The following is a 15,874-nucleotide window of genomic DNA, read 5'->3' as shown; positions in this document are numbered from 1 at the left end:
CAGACAACACTTGAACCTATGAGAGATAGAGACCTGCTGTAACCTTCAAATAAACACACTCACGGGAGACACAGGAGCAATAAAGGCAAAAGCAAACAGCTGTGTTTAACCTCCTGTGTTGGCTGAGAGCCCAATAACCAATAAATAGTCTCTACTATATGAGTGTTTGTACTTGCTCAACTACCCCTGGGGCAATGGCACTAGAACAGCAGAGCTGGATTCGGTGTATCCCTATTAACTTTTAGAATGATGTAGAAAGTGATATTCTGGGACAATTTGTAATTTGTTTTTATTATTTGTGGTTTTTGAGTTATTTAGTTTTTATTCAGCAGCTCTCCAGTTTGCAATTTCAGCAGTCTGGTTGCTAGGGTCCGAATTTCCCTAGCGACCATGCATCGATTTGAATAAGAGACTGGAATATGAACAGGACAGGGCCTGAATAGAAAGAGGAGTCTAATTGAAAAGTTGCTTAGTATTAGCCATTTTATAACATACTAAAAGTTAACTTAAATGTGAAGCATCCCTTTAAAAAAAAGTCCAAAAAAACTTGTTACTTCTTGCTGCTTCCAACAGTTGGCAGAGGATGCTGGGAGGTGCAGGTCCCAACACTAAGGGCTTAAGCACACGGGCAGATTTGGGGAGATTCAGTCGCCTCTTCTTCTGGGCGACACTCTCCCCAAACTGCCTTCCACCTGCAAAAATGAAATATCGCCTGCGGCAATCCACTCTTCGCCTTCGATTTCCGAAGTCGCCCAAAGTTGCCTCACGAGGAAACTTCGGGCGACTTCGGAAATCGAAGCGCCGCGAGTGCATTGCCGCAGACGATCTTTCATTTTAGCAGGGGGAGGGCAGTTCGGGGAGTTTTTCGCCCCGAAGAAGAAGCGATTAGTCGCCAGGTGACTTAATCTCCCCAAATTTGCCCGTATGCTAAAGCCGTAAAGGAGAACATTACTCAACTATAATGCTGTAAGGAGCATTGCCGGGCTCAGAAAGATCTAAATCCTGCTGCAGCTGATGACAAGATTACGCTGGTGTTGGAGTCCTGCTGGTGTTGGAGTCCCACATCCCGTCCTCCTGCAGTCTCCCAGGTTGTTCCCCCATGGAACTGGCTGAGATAAGGCAATGAGGCAGCAGCAGCTGTTTCTGTGGGGCTGAATAGATGATAAGCAACTCCAGCACCATCCCCCAGCTTCCCATTCACATCCCGGGAACAATAGGAACAAAAGAGAATTCCAAGCCTTCTTTCACCCCCTTTTTTTTATATTTTGCCCAGGAAGAAGCATCTCTTTTAATGCAGAGAGCTCCACTGACATTGCTCATTAGGGGCTGGTGGGCACCAGCGAGGACCCCGCACGGACCATGCAGAGGTTAATTCTACCTGTTTCCCAAATCTCTTGCCTGAGTCCAGAAAATATGTCCCAGTGGCCGGCCAACCCCCTGCCGAGCCGATGATTTATGGCACAGCACTAACAAGCCTGCCGGCTCCTCCTCCCCGCAGCACTAAATAACCAAATCCTAAAGTTTAGACCCAAATCCTCATTTTATTCCCTGCTATTTTTCTTATCAGTCGTTGCCCCAGGAATGCAGATGGATTGGGAAACAGCAGGCACTGAGGACAATGGAGGAATTAAGTTGTGAAACAAGTCAATGGCACTTGAAAGCGACGAGGAGCAAATACACCTCTACTCCACCCAAAAACTGACTTCCCCTTTAAATTTCAGGGTTACCAAACACCCCCCTTCCTCACTGCAGATTCCACTGCAGCCCCCATGTACATACTAATGGCACCCCCTCTTGTCTCCTAACAACACACATGCACCCTCGGCTTCCAGGAATTTAACCTTTTAGAGACAATTGTATCAATAGACAAATGAGTCTTTGCTTCTGCTCCATCCACAAGAACAAGGGTGCTCACCCTGCACCAGAAATGGCACCAGCAATTTCGGCTGAAACGGGGGGGGGGGGGCGTATTGACTTTACAGTGGCACAGAAGGTGCTCGGGAAATACATCTCCCTGCAAACGTGACGATTCCAGGGCTGCGGGCGAGAGTACGGTCCTATAACTCATTCTCATCTCATTAAATGGACGGATCTGCTCCAGCGATATTGATGCCGTCTATGAATTGTTGTTACTGTGACCTTCAAATGCCAATACACCCTCTCCTTCTCTCGCCTGCCTCTCTATTGTCTGCAATAAATCCCTCTGCCCCAAGAGCTTACAATCTAATGTTATAATTACATTTTAGGGACAATTCACAATAAAATTTCATTTTTATGTCATATTGTTTTCTGCACTCTCCAGGAGAGGATCTATTGATTGCTACTGTGCTAGAAAGTGCGCTAACTGCGAATGTAGATTTGATTTGTTATCTTCCAATTGAAACATCAGGCTCGTTGCTAGGCCTGAAAGCCTTAGCAACCTGGCAGCAGTTACTATTTCAAGCTACACAACGGCTCGGTGCAAAAAAATGGAATGAATATAAAGATGAGTTTGATTAGCACCAACTACTTAATGATGAAAAGTTATGTTTAAGGAAAAATGCCACATTCATATACAGGTATGGGACCTGTTATCCAGAATGCTCAGGACCTGGGGTTTTCTGGATAATGGATCTTTCCGTAATTTTGATCTTCATACCTTACATCTACTGGAAAGTCTTGTAAACATTAAATAAACCCAATGGGCTGGTTTTGCTTCCAATGAGGATTAATTATATTTTAGTTGGGATCAAGTACAGGTATGGGATCCATTATAGAAAGTTCCGAATCATGGAAAGGCTGTCCCCCATAGACTCCACTATAATTAAATAATATAAGTTTTTTTTTAAAATAAGTTTTTTAAATGATTTCCTTTTTCTCTATAATAATAAAACAGTAGCTTGTACTTGATCCCAGCTTAAATATAATTAATCATTATTGGAAGCAAAACCAGCCTATTGGGTTTATTTAATGTTTACAGGATTTTCTAGTAGTCTTAAGGTGAGAAGAACCAAATTACAGAAAGACCCATTATCCGAAAAGCCTCAGGTCCCGAGCATTCTGAATAATAGATCCCATACCTGTACAAGCTAATGTTTTATTAAAACAGAGAAAAAGGAAATCATTTTAAAAAATTTGAATTATTTGGATAAAATGGGAGACGGCCTTTCCGTTATTCGTAGCTTTCTGGATAACGGGTTTCCGGATAACGGATCCCATACCTGTACATGTTTTATTTATGCAGATATAGTTTTGTGTTGAGCTATTAATGCACCTCAGATAAATAACATCTTATTAAATTGGGGATAATCTCCAGCTGTGAAACTGCCACATTCTCCCTATGGGCTAAGAAAAGTGAATCCTTAGCGTCAATATTACATTTCCATGTGGAGATGGGTTTGCCTACTCACTACCCACATGCTGGGATTGTATATTTAATTAGGTGCAATGCCCAGCTCACTTTCATGTAAAATATCCCCAAGAGGTATAGTGGCCCCACAATGCCCTAGTTCATATACAACTTCAATGAATATTGGTAAAACAAGTCAACCTCTAGACATTTTGGGGGCCTGAAAATTTGCTGTGGGAGCCAGTAATATCTAGTTAAACCACTGGCCACATTTAAATCTTTAGGGCTCTTACACATGGCGGTTCTTTTCTGCGCTCCCCTGCGTTGCGCTTTCTTCCGTTCAGCCGTAGGGGAGCGCAGGAGTAGGCACACTCAATTATTGTGAAGGGGGCTGTACTCACACAGACGCATGTAAGCGGCAAATACAGGTGGGACGCAGCATGTTACATTTCACCTGCGTTTGGTGCATACATGCGTCTGTGTGAGTACAGCCCCCTTCACAATAATTGACTGTGTCTACTCCTGCGCTCCCCCGCGGCTGAACAGAAAAAAGCGTAACGCAGGGGAGTGCAGAAAAGAACGGCCGTGTATAAGAGCCCTTATTAATGAATCACTTCCCAGAACCTGATCAGGTAGATGATCCAGTGCCATGAGTTTTGCCATAAAGACAGAAAGCAATTGGATCTTTCCACCCAAGAGTTAAAAAAAAGGTGTTAGAATTAGGGATGTACCGAATCCACTATTCCTTCGTGAAAGATTCGGGCGATTACCGAACCGAACCCTAATGCATATGCAAATAAGAGGTGGGAAGGGGAAAACATTTTTTACTTCCTTTCACTCCCCGCCCCTAATTTACATATGCAAATTAGGATTCGGATTCAGTTCGGCCAGGCAGAAGGATTTGGCCAAATCCGAATCCTGCTAAAAAAGCCCGAATCGAATCCTGGATTTGGTCCATCCCTAGTTAGAATGAATTGGGAGCCAATAGGGCCACAGTGGCTACTGACAGTCCCATCCTTCAGCCGAGTGCACCAGGCACAGACAAAAGGGAATCTCCCCTCCAGTATTTAAACTGGCTCTGGCAGAGAGTCAATAGGATGAGTAAATGCCAGACAACACTATGGGGAAGGGAACATCCTCTATAATCGAAATGAGCAGAGCTGAGTTAACTTGCTTTATTGATCCCACAAGGATCACCCAAGGGCAGCTGCTGTAATCCCCAATGTAACGCCGGCACCCCTTCTATGTGCTGCTGGCAAAATAAAGCGACTCCTGCAGCTGGAATGTCCCTGCAACTGTCAGCTCAGTGAGTTATAGCAGCAGCTCTCAGCAGGGGCCAGGGATTGGGTATCTAAGCAGAGATAATGGAGTAATATCTGTGCCCAGCGCAGCAATGGGGTCAGCCAGCGACTGTGCAGTTGGGCAGAGACCTGCCTGTGTGTGAGCAGATAGGGGGCATAAGGCTGGGGCCACAGTATATGCAGGAAATCCAGCCCCCTGACATAGAAATATTGCTACTACTAAATAAGCAGAACCAAAGGGAGATGTAGTTCAGCGACAGTCACAAGGAAAAGAATATTTTTAGATTTAATTAAATATCATTTATATACAAAACAAACGCCCCCATGGTGGGACTGAGTGTGAGCAGAATGAGCCAGTACTGAGGCTAATGTTGCCCCCATTACACACACCAGACTCCTGGGACCCTTCCCCATCACAAAGCGTTTCCCCCCGGCTTTTGTCTGCCCCCCTGAGCCACAACTGAAACACAATATTGATCTGTTTTTCCCCAAACAAAAAACCCCCTGTGTGTGTTGAGAAGGGAGAGAACTCTGTCCCCAGAAGGGTCTCACTCACACCCCCCAGAATAACACAGGGGGCACAATACAGACATCGGGCTAAAGTTACCCTGTTCCCTAAATGTGCTACACATTAACCCCTTCCACCCCAACGCCATTACACGTGTATTAACCCCTGCACCTCCACACTCCCCATACACTGACAGGATTTAACTCCAGCACATATTAACCTCTTCACTCCTCTTCCCTCTCCAGCAGCAGCAGCACAATGACATTTCTATGAAGCCCAATTCTCTCGCCCCGACCCTCACACAATGAATGGGCACAAGGTAGAGCAATGAGCAGGAGTGCCCTTACCTTGTGCGCAATGATCCGCTTGTGTCTAAGGGAATGAGTCCATGCTCACCGGCGCAGTAATCCAATCACAGACGAGCACAAGCAGTATGGCAGCTCAGTCTCCTGTCACAGCCGGTCCCTCACACTGAGTCTCCAGACACTGATGTCCCTCTTGCAGCCCAGAGTCTCCTGTGATTCTCCCGCCCCACAAACAAGCCAATAGATCCTTCCGCTCCCTCAGTCACACGATCTTCTCCGGGTCTGTGTGAGCGCAACGTGGGACTATCACCGGCCACTCCGCCTGCTCCTCTCTCCCCTACACATATCAATCTGCCTCCAAGCCGCTCCGAATTCAATGGATCGAGCCACGCCCTCGGCCCCGCCCAGAACCTATTAAACTTCCACGCTCGCTGATAGAAACCGCGCAGCAAAAGACACGCCCATTTACACAGCCACGCCCCTTACGAGACACACGGTCAGATTCGGGGAGATAAGCTGGCCATAGACTCAGAGATCCGATTCATACGAATCATACAACCGGACTTTCCCCATCTCCCGACCTGCCTCTAACCATTCAGATCAAATAAAGTAGTAAAAGAACAGATCAGCCGATGTTCTGCCCCTGACAGCAATTGTACGATAGTTATGTCCGACCAAAGCTGGTGACAGTCTGCCACTGAAAATCCTACATGCAGAGATATTAAGGTGGCCATACACGGGCTGCCGACAGACCGAGTGGACATTTTATTGGCCCGTGTATGGGGCCCCCCGATGGGCTTCCCCAATGGAGATCTGTCGGGCAGATCTCGATCGGATGGGACAAAAAATCCCGTCGGATCGCGGCCGCATCTGTTCGTTGATGCGGTTCAGCGATCCGACCGCCTGTTCCCATTCGTTAGGATCCGATCGTTGGGCCCTAGGGCCCACGATCGGATCAGCCCGATATTGCCCACCTCAAGGTGGGCATATCGGAGAGAGATCTGATCATTTGGTGACATTGCCAAACAAGCGGATCTCTCTGTATATGGCCACCTTTTCCCACAGCCGACAGAAATCTTTTAACCTGTCAGATCTCCGCCGGATGAAAAATGTCGGGACTCTCCACACGCGGTCCGAAAATCGTACCAATCCTCGATTCGTCTGATCAGATCTTTGCGTCTATGGCCAGCTTTAGTTCCCCAGGCTCGGCGACAAATCTCCTCTTCTTCAGTGACTAATTTCCCTGAACTGCCTTCCCCCGGCTAGAATGTAAATCACGGGCAGGATGGCACTTGGAGCGCTTAGTTTTCTGAAGTTGCCTGACGACAAAACTTCGGGCTACTTCCAAAAATGAATTGCTCCGAGTGCCATCCTCGGAGCGCCACATTGTAGCTAGCAGGAGGCAGTTAGAGAAGATTAGTCGCCCCGAAGAAGAGGGAGATTTGTCACCGGGCGACTAATCTCCCTGAATCTGAGCCTGTGCCCTGACCCTCACGAGGAAACTTCGGTCAACTTCAGAAAACGAAGCTCTCTGAGTGTCATCCCGTCGGCAATTTATATTCTAGCCGGCGGGAAGGCAGTTCGGGGAGATTAGGAGAAGAAGAAGAGGAGATTTGTCACCAGGCGACTAATCTCCCCAAATCTGACCTTATGTCTCTGCCTAAATTAACTTTTGGTATGTTATAGAATAGCCAATTCTAAGCAACTTTTCACTTGGTCTTCATTATTTATTTTTTATAGTTTTTTAATACTTCTAACTCTTTCCATCTTTCAAATGGGGGTCACTGACCCCCAACTAAAAACAAATGCTCTGTAAGGCTACAAATGTATTATTATTGCAACTTTGTATTACTCATATTTCTATTCAGACCATCCCCTATTCATATTCCAGTCTTTCATTTAAATCAGTGCATGGTTGCTAGGGCAATTTGGCTCCTAGCAACCAGAATGCTGAAATTGCAAACTGCTGAATAAAAAGCTAAATAACTCTAGTAAATAACAACTACTTAATAATGGAAATCAATTGTAAATGGTCTAAGAATATAATTCTCTACATCATACTAAAAATTAGCTCAAAGGTGAACAAACCAAACTAGAACCTCACTAGTGGAACTACAGTAGAACCCCCATTATGTAAAATCAGGGAAATGTAAAATCAGGGAAATGTGTTAAAGTAACTTTTTCTTCAAGTACAGAAAGGATATAAGCACAGGAGTCCGTTTTCCTTTGAGATACAATATTTAGTGTGTTAATAACGAGGGTTAAACATTGCAGTGCTAATGTTACACTATGAGGGGCATCTGCAAGACTCTCTGTCACATACACAACCCAAAGCCAGGGCCGCCATTAGAAATTACAGGGCCCGTACAAAAATTTTTTTTTCGGTGGCAAGGGCCTGTAGAGTATTAAAATAATACATTGGTGGCTAGGGCTTTAAAAAAATGAAAAAACACATTAGTGTTCAGTAGAACTGAACTTGTGGCGTCAGGACTTCAAGTTCGGCTCTTTTCATGACTTTGGGTCTTTTCGCAGCTTTGGGACTTCAATTTCAACTCTTTCTGTGACTTCAGGTCTTTTCACAGCTTCAACACTTCAAGTTCGGCTCTTTTCTGGATTTTTTGTCTTTTCGCGGTGTCGGGTAAGTTTGGCTCTTTTCGTATCTTTTCGCTGTTTCAGGACTTCAAGTTCAGCTCTTTTAGTGACTTTGGATCTTTTCGTGATTTCGGGACTTCAAAGTTCAGCTTTTTTAGTGACTTTGGGTTTTTCCGCTGCTTTAGGACTAAAAGTTTGGCTCTTTTCGCGACTTTGGGTCTTTTCACGGCTTCGGGACTTTAAGTACGTCTCTTTTCATGACTTTGGGTGTTTCCGCTGCTTTAGGACTTCAGGTTCAGCTCTTTTAGTGACTTTGGGTCTTTTCACAGCTTCGGGACTTCAAAGTTCAGCTCTTTTTGTGACTTTGGGTCTTTTCGCGGCGTTGGGACTTTAAGTTCGGCTCTTTTCGTGACTTCAGGTCTTTTCACGGCTTAAGGACTTCAAATTCAGCTCTTTTTGTGACTTTGGGTCTTTTTGCGGCTTCGGGACTTCAAGTTCGGCTCTTTTAGTGACTTTGGGTCTTTTCACGGCTTTGGAACTTCATGTTCGGCTCTTTTCATGAATTTGTTACTTCAGGTGTTTTCGCGGGGTCGGGAAATTAAATTTGGCTCTTTTCATGACCTCGGGTCTTTTTGCGGCTTCAGGACTTCAAGTTCAGCTCTTTTTGTGACTTTGGGTCTTTTTGCGGCTTTGGGTGCACAAACAAAATTTTGAGATGATACAAGGCTTGTCTAAAGAACAGTGTCCTCAAAATGGCGCTTACCTGCGTGTTATAATTATGAATTCCCAGACTGATGAAAACAAGATTTAAATAATTTATACAGTGTAATTAAAGTTTATTTTGCTTGTATAACATGATAAAATAGGATTTGTAATAATTTTTTGGGGTGACGGTTCCCCTTTAAAATCAGGGAAATGCACCCATTGAAATGCATTATAAATATGTGGGACCACAAATAAAAAATGTAAAATGCAGGAAAACTTAAAATTAGGGAACTTAAAATTGAGGTTTCACTGTAGTTTGTTATGTTGTGTGGCTCATTTTATGAGTTTTTATCAGTCACGTCACCAAATTCTTCTCGGATAGCGTTATGTTTATTTCCCTTGCTTTACGGCAACCTGTGGTATTAATATAACAGGACTACAATATAGTGGCTTATATAAACAGCCATTTGGGTGATTTCATGATTCATGGGAATAATATGTCAGTAATCTCGGTGTTCAGGCAATTCTTGTGCAGTGAAGGGATAAACTGATTCTATTATAAAAGGGGAATTATCGAAGCAACAAAAAGGCACCAAAACTGCTTAGTTGTTCATATCTATTACAGAGTGAATAAACTAGCCCCTACTGTAAACTATAAGGATAGTATTATTTCTAATATCCACATGTTTTTCAACAGGGGACACTTTATTTATTATAATACACATGTCATGTGACAGAAATGACATCACTAAGCACCATTTATAAGTATATAATTGACAGGATATTCATTTACAAGATATTCATCGTTATGTATATTCCTCTTGTGTAATGAGGGATGCGGCAAATAGTCCTGCATCGGGTCAGGTACCCACAGAACACTCACAAGGTTGTCGGGTTTTGGGCGGAAAGACCACTGTCCCCTGACAATGCGGGCTGCCCGCGGGTACCCTGTAGGGTTGCCACCTGGCCGGTATTTTACTGCCTGGCTGGTAAAAATGATGGTTGATCCCAATGTTATTAATAAGGAAAAAAGACAAATAGGAAGGGAGGTATTTTTTTCCAGAAAAGGTGGAACCATAGCTGGGTACTTGGGTCAATTGAAGGCTGCATTCCTCCCCCACCTCCTGCAGTTAAATGTAACTATTTCCAGCTTGATCTGCCTCCAGAGTGACATCACTTCTGTCCAACAGTGACATCACTTCTGGTTTTTGTGGGTCCCGGGTCAGGCCTAAAATTAGGGCACTGCGGATAGGTTTCAGGAGCAGGACGTGCGGGTTCATGTTTGGCTCTTGCCTAGTCGGTCCAGGTTGGGAACGGGTCTGCAAAACTGGACCCTCGCAGGACTACACCGAATCAAGGATTTGGTCCAGGATTCAGCCAGGATTTGGCCTTTTACAGCAGGAATCGGATTCGGCCGAATCCTTGCGTCTGGCAGAATCGAATCAGAAACCTAATTTTCATATATAAATTAGGGGCCAGAAGTAAAATCATGTGATTTTTCATCACAAAACATCGAAGTAAAAAAATATTTTAAAACAGCAAAAAGTTGTTAGTTTTCTCCAAAAGTAAAGACCAATATGAAGACTAAAAATTCAAATCATTTATTGGGACATACAGATGACTGCCTAATGCGTTTCGTGCCAACTCATCTAGCCTAACTTAATTTTGGTCTTTACTCTTGGAGAAAACTCACAACGTTTTGCTGTTTTGGACTTTTGCACCCATGGACTGGGGTGAACTGTGAGTATTTTTCTCCCTTCATTAATTATTTGTTGATACTTTTTTTCTGATTAATATTGATATAGTTACTGGCACTGCGCACCAATTTCTTTAATATTTTAAAAAAATGTTTTCCCACATTTCACAAATCTTTCACAAAGGATTCGGGGATTCAGCCAAATAGTGGATTCGGTGCATCCTTATGTATAATATATATATATATATGTTTTTGTATGGTGTAATTGTATATGCAACGCTGTATAGTCTTACAATACAGTACAAACGGGGACACATAGCACTGGAAGGCCCATTCTTACAATGGGAGATGTGGGGCATGGCTCTTGGGAGGGGGGGGCTTTACAGGAGAATGCGTTATTAAAAATGATGACAGGGGGAAAGTTCAGGAGATGGGAGGTAAAAGGTTTGGGACATGTGGGGGGGAGGGTCTAGGCAGATTCCAGGAGGAGGGCTCTTGAAGGAAGAGCCCCAGTGGACCCTGGATGCCCCATGTAGTTGCCGGTAAATTTGTAATACCCCAAAGTGCAGCCCCTGGCCTGACCCCGATCCGCCCCCTTAAAGGAGAATTCAACCCCCTAATTTGCATCCCCCTACCCTAAATAGGCCCCCTCCCTCCTCCCTCCTGGCCTACCTGCCAAATGCCCTAACTTTCTACTTACCCCTCCTTGCAGGTCCTGTCCAGCAGCCATCTTGTCTCCTTCGGTCTTCTTCCTGTACTGATCGCATTTTCGGGCGCATTCGCAGTTGGAGGAATCTTCTGTTGCGGAGCTACCGCGCATGCGCTGAAAGTCACAATATTTCTGATCGATCGATTATGGATAGATAGGGGCAGATTAACTAAAGGGAGAAGTAACGATTCGCCAGCGTTACCACTTTTAGGCACTTCGCCGATTTACTTATGGGCACAGGCGTAACTTCGCTAGCGAAAGAGATGGACGCTAGCGCTCATTTGCACTCTATTGCCAGGCAAATTTTCGCTCTGGCAAATGGATGTTACTCCACAAATTCACTAAGATGCGGATTTTACTGAATGTTACCTCTTTTGCAAGAATTGCCGTTGCCATCTCAGACCAGGTTAAATGCATTGGAGTGCATAGACCTCAATCTTCTGTCACTTACATCATATATTTAGTGGAAAAAAGTTTCTAAGTCCCAACAAACGCTGGCGTCTTTTCCTTTTTTCAGAGCGATAGGCTGCAAAAGTCCTTAAAATCTTTTTTGGGTAACGGTATCCCCCATACATTTTCTAACATATGGAACATAAACTATACAGTGGGCTCATGTGTAGGGCATTATAACAACTCTATTTTCTTTCTTTCTTGAGTAATGTAATGTATTTGCTGCAACATATATGTCCATTTTTTAAATTTCCCGCCGTATGCAAATTAGCCTGAGCGAAGACCTCTAACGAAGTTGCGCTAGGCAGAATTGAACTCTAGCGTGTTGTGTATTTGCATACGTGACCCAGCCCAGTAAAAACCTGGGATATTTATTTTTCCAGATAGTGTCTACTATGTGTATTTCAGCATTTGTCTGATCAAGAACTTTAAATCCCAGTGCCTGAAACAAATCCAGCCCCAACAGGTTTGCACCCTTCTCTGTGACAAAAAATGGAAAGCTTCCCAAATGCTTGTTTTGTGTGTAACAGGTAAGGTTACTTTTGCCAAGACTGAAATTTGGGTATTACTGTGACCTGTTAAGCATGTTAGTGTATCTTGGAGTGGGTAATGCTGAAAATATGCATTGCATTGACTTTATAATCAGTGGCTCCAGTGGCAGAGTTTGAAATTGTCATTATCCTTACCCACCGCATTAATCTCACTATTATCAGGTGTACAGTCATTTTGTTCTAGATTATGTACTGGTGTGTCTGGCACTGAGCGGCAGAATTTAGCAAAGTGGTTCAATTTGTTACAGCGCCTGCAGCGTTTCCCTTATGCTGGGCACAGTTTCATGTCACCTTTATGGCGGCTGCCTCCACAATTAAAGCAGTGTGCATTAGATGTACTGTCAGTCAGCTTGTGTACATGAACAGGGACCTCACTCCCTCCTGAAGGGGCAGCATATTCCTGGCCTCCAGCACAGCCATTTCCATGTGGCACCCAGCTCCACAGCTTTTTGTAAAGTAAGTGTAACTGGTTCCATAAGCAACCTCTCTCTAAGTTTAGCATTTGTAGTTTTTTCAATAAGTTGGTCTCTAATCATTTCATTGTGCAAGGGACCAAATTTGCAGGGGACTGCTAGCCGCCTCAGCTCTGCAACATAGTGACGTATAAGTTCCCCTTCAGCCTGACAGCGCCTGTGAAACTGTAAAGTAATTCTCCAGAGCCTGTACTGTGCCAGGGTATGAGGAATCTGCTCCCAGAGTTGTGAAAATGCGATTTGCTTCAGAGCCCAGGGAGTGAAGTAACAGGGCCCTTTTCCTCTCGGGGAGGTCTCATCCAGGACAGATGCCAGTAAATAGATAGAATACTGTTCATACCTAGGGTTGCCACCCGACCGGTATTTTACCGGCCTATCCGGTAAAACACCTGCCAAGGCCGGGGCCGGTACTACAAATTTACCGGCAATGTAGCTGCCGGGAAATATGTAATACTTCTAACAAAAGCCCTCGGCCCCCCCCCAACCTGCTCAAAATGTACCTTTTTTTTTTTTGCTGTCTTCTGGCCAATCGCGTGTTTAGGCCCCGCCCCTTTGCGGCACAACACCAGGCCCGGACTGGCAATCTGTGGGCCAGAGGGGCTGCTATAAGGTTCCATAGAAAGTCAGTATTTAATGGACTGATGTGGGCTGTTTGGACCACTGTGTGGGCTGATTGGGCCTCTGTGTACGTGAAATGCCAGGGCCTATTTTAATTCTCAGTCCAGCCCTGCACAACACGCCGCTTTTGCGTCACGACCCGCCCCCTTTTACGTCACAACCCGCCCATTTTCTCCCACCCCCACCACCACCAGCCGGTAAGCATTGTATTAAAAGGTGGCAACCCTATTCATACCAGAGATCCCAAGACTCTGCAGGCTCTCGCAGGGTGCTGCAGAAACTTTTCAGAGGGTTGCACAGAGGGTTCAGATGTCCTTGTCGCCATTGTTATATCTAGGGTTGCCACCTTTACCTCTGGCTGAGACCGTGTGCGCGGGGGGGGGTCAGTGACGTCAGTGGGCGTGTCTGTGATGTCAGTGGGTGGACCCGTGACATCAGTGGGCGGCACTATGACATCAATGGGCGGACCCGTGACATCAGTGGGCGGCACTATGACGTCAATGGGCGGACCCGTGACATCAGTGGACGGAGCTATGACATCAGTGGGCGGACCCGTGGCATCAGTGGGCGGGGCTATGACACAGCAATCAGCTATTGGCCGATCGCCGTGTCAATCAAGGGAATCCTGCCCGGTTTTCCTTATTTGGAAAACCGGGCAGGAAGTATAGACCCGGGCAGCCCCTCAAAATACCGGGCTGTCCGGGTCAAAACCGGACAGGTGGCAACTCTAGTTATATCCCAGTAATGCAGACAGGCTGTTATCAGTTCACCATCTTTATTTCACACACAGAGAGACCAGCTTCCCACTCTCCTCCCACTATTCCCAAGGCTGCAACATTCTAATATCCTTCAAAAGTAATTAACTTTATAAAACGTAACACAGCTTATGCAAATACACAACATAGCGCATCTTTGCTTTGATTGCTGAAGTAACGCTAGTGAAAATTTGCCAGTGTTCTGCGCCCTGGACCCAAGTTTGCATTTTAGTAAATTAGCGTTGTCTGAGCGAATTTCCCCTGGCGAAGTGTTGCGATGGGTGCGAAGCCACCGCTGGCGAATTTTCACCGCTTAATAAATTGACCCCATAGAGTTGGATGGAACACAGATATGATGATGATGATGTGGACTAATATGGGGGTTAGCATGGGGAATGTCTGGCAGGCTGGGGACTGAGTTCACCATAAACTCTCTTATTATTTCTGTTGCTTTGCATATGAATCTCTGGAGTGAGAGATGAGCGAGTGGCGCAATAAAATCCTAACTCCCTGCGATGCAATAAACCAGCGTGAGCAGCGATAATCTGGAACATTATGGGCAATGTTTATATCAGGTCTGGGCCGGGGACAATGTTTAGTGCCGTAAGAACTTCCCTATGTCTGTGTGGCCATAAAGATGAAATAAAAGTCAAGTCTGACTCTTGCATTATTTATGGATTTAACATTTGTCTCGTTATCAAATTGCAATTGATTTCTCTGGCCTGACCGCGCGGCTTCCACTCTTCCATTCACCAACCGCAAATTGTTAACACCAGGACTATATAATGTACCACAAGGATGCTGGGAATTGTAGTTCAGTGCCTGGAATCCTTTATTCTAGCCTACAGCTCAAATTACACAACTTGAAGTTGATTTTAAAGGGACACTAGCCCTTTCTTTTCATTTATCCTTTCTATGTGTCCAGTGGAAACAAGTGTAGGATCCATTATCTGGAAATCCATTATCCAGAAAGCTCCAAATTATGGGAAGGCTGTCTTCCAAGACTCCATTTTATTCAATAATTCTAAATTTTTAAATGAATTCTTTTTTCCCTGTAACAGTAGCTTGTACTTGATCCCAACTAAGATGTAATTAATCCTTATTGGAAGCAAAACCAGCCTATTGGGTTCAATTAATATTTAAATGTTTTTTTTTAGCGCAAGCAAATAGGTCACACATGACTGCAGATTCTATTCAGTCAGTGGCCTCCAGGCTTAATAGCCTCATATATTCGAACATTTTTCAGTCTCGGTCTGGGAGACCTGGGACCCATCAGAGAACTTGAATTCATGGGCCCCACCATATTCTCAGGAAATAATAGTGGGTAGGTTCTGCCAGCACACACTCACACACCTCTCCACAGCTAGCCAAAATACAAAGCTAGCCGGAATACACAGCTAGCCCAGGCATGGATTCGTGGAGAGGCCACCAAGGCCCGGGCCTAGGGTGGCAGGATTTTAGGGGGCAGCAATGACACCCACATTGGTTCAGAAACACTGGGGTGAGCAGGAGCTACAATAGTTTTTAAAATTTCCCGTGTGCCAATCCCCATTGCTCCTCTCCCGATGATGAAAATTTGTGTGAATAAAAGGGAGGGGACAGGGGCAACAGGGTCGGACTGGGGGGCCCGGGGCCCACTGGGACTGCTGGTCCAGGGCCCCCCGCCCCCCTACTGCGCCGCTTGAACGCCGCCATGCGCATGCGCAAGCGGCGCTTCTCGGTGCGCAAGCGGCGATGCACATGCGCAAGCGGCGATGCGATGCGCATCGCCGGAAACTTTTTCAAATTTTTTATACTATTAGAGGGGGTCTGGCCTGGCGGGGGCCCACGAGGGTCGGGGCCCACCGGGTTTTTTCCCGGTGTCCCGCCGGGCCAGTCCGACA

At 45.3% G+C, this 15,874-nt stretch overlaps 1 protein-coding gene across 2 annotated transcripts in view; it reads right to left on the bottom strand.

Moving 5' to 3' along the window:
• Positions 1-5,816, bottom strand: part of plxnb1.L (plexin B1 L homeolog) — a 148,249-nt gene extending 142,433 nt beyond the window's left edge. For both annotated transcript variants that reach the window (XM_041590871.1, XM_018259137.2), the window contains exon 1: positions 5,485-5,816. The gene's annotated coding sequence lies outside the window, so the exon portion shown is untranslated. The remainder of the gene's footprint in view (positions 1-5,484) is intronic.
• Between the last annotated feature and the right edge of the window lie 10,058 nt (positions 5,817-15,874).

The sequence above is a fragment of the Xenopus laevis genome, chromosome 4L (genome assembly GCF_017654675.1).
Source record: "Xenopus laevis strain J_2021 chromosome 4L, Xenopus_laevis_v10.1, whole genome shotgun sequence".
Classification (NCBI taxonomy): domain Eukaryota; kingdom Metazoa; phylum Chordata; class Amphibia; order Anura; family Pipidae; genus Xenopus; species Xenopus laevis.
This window is presented reverse-complemented; position numbering and strand designations above follow the sequence as displayed.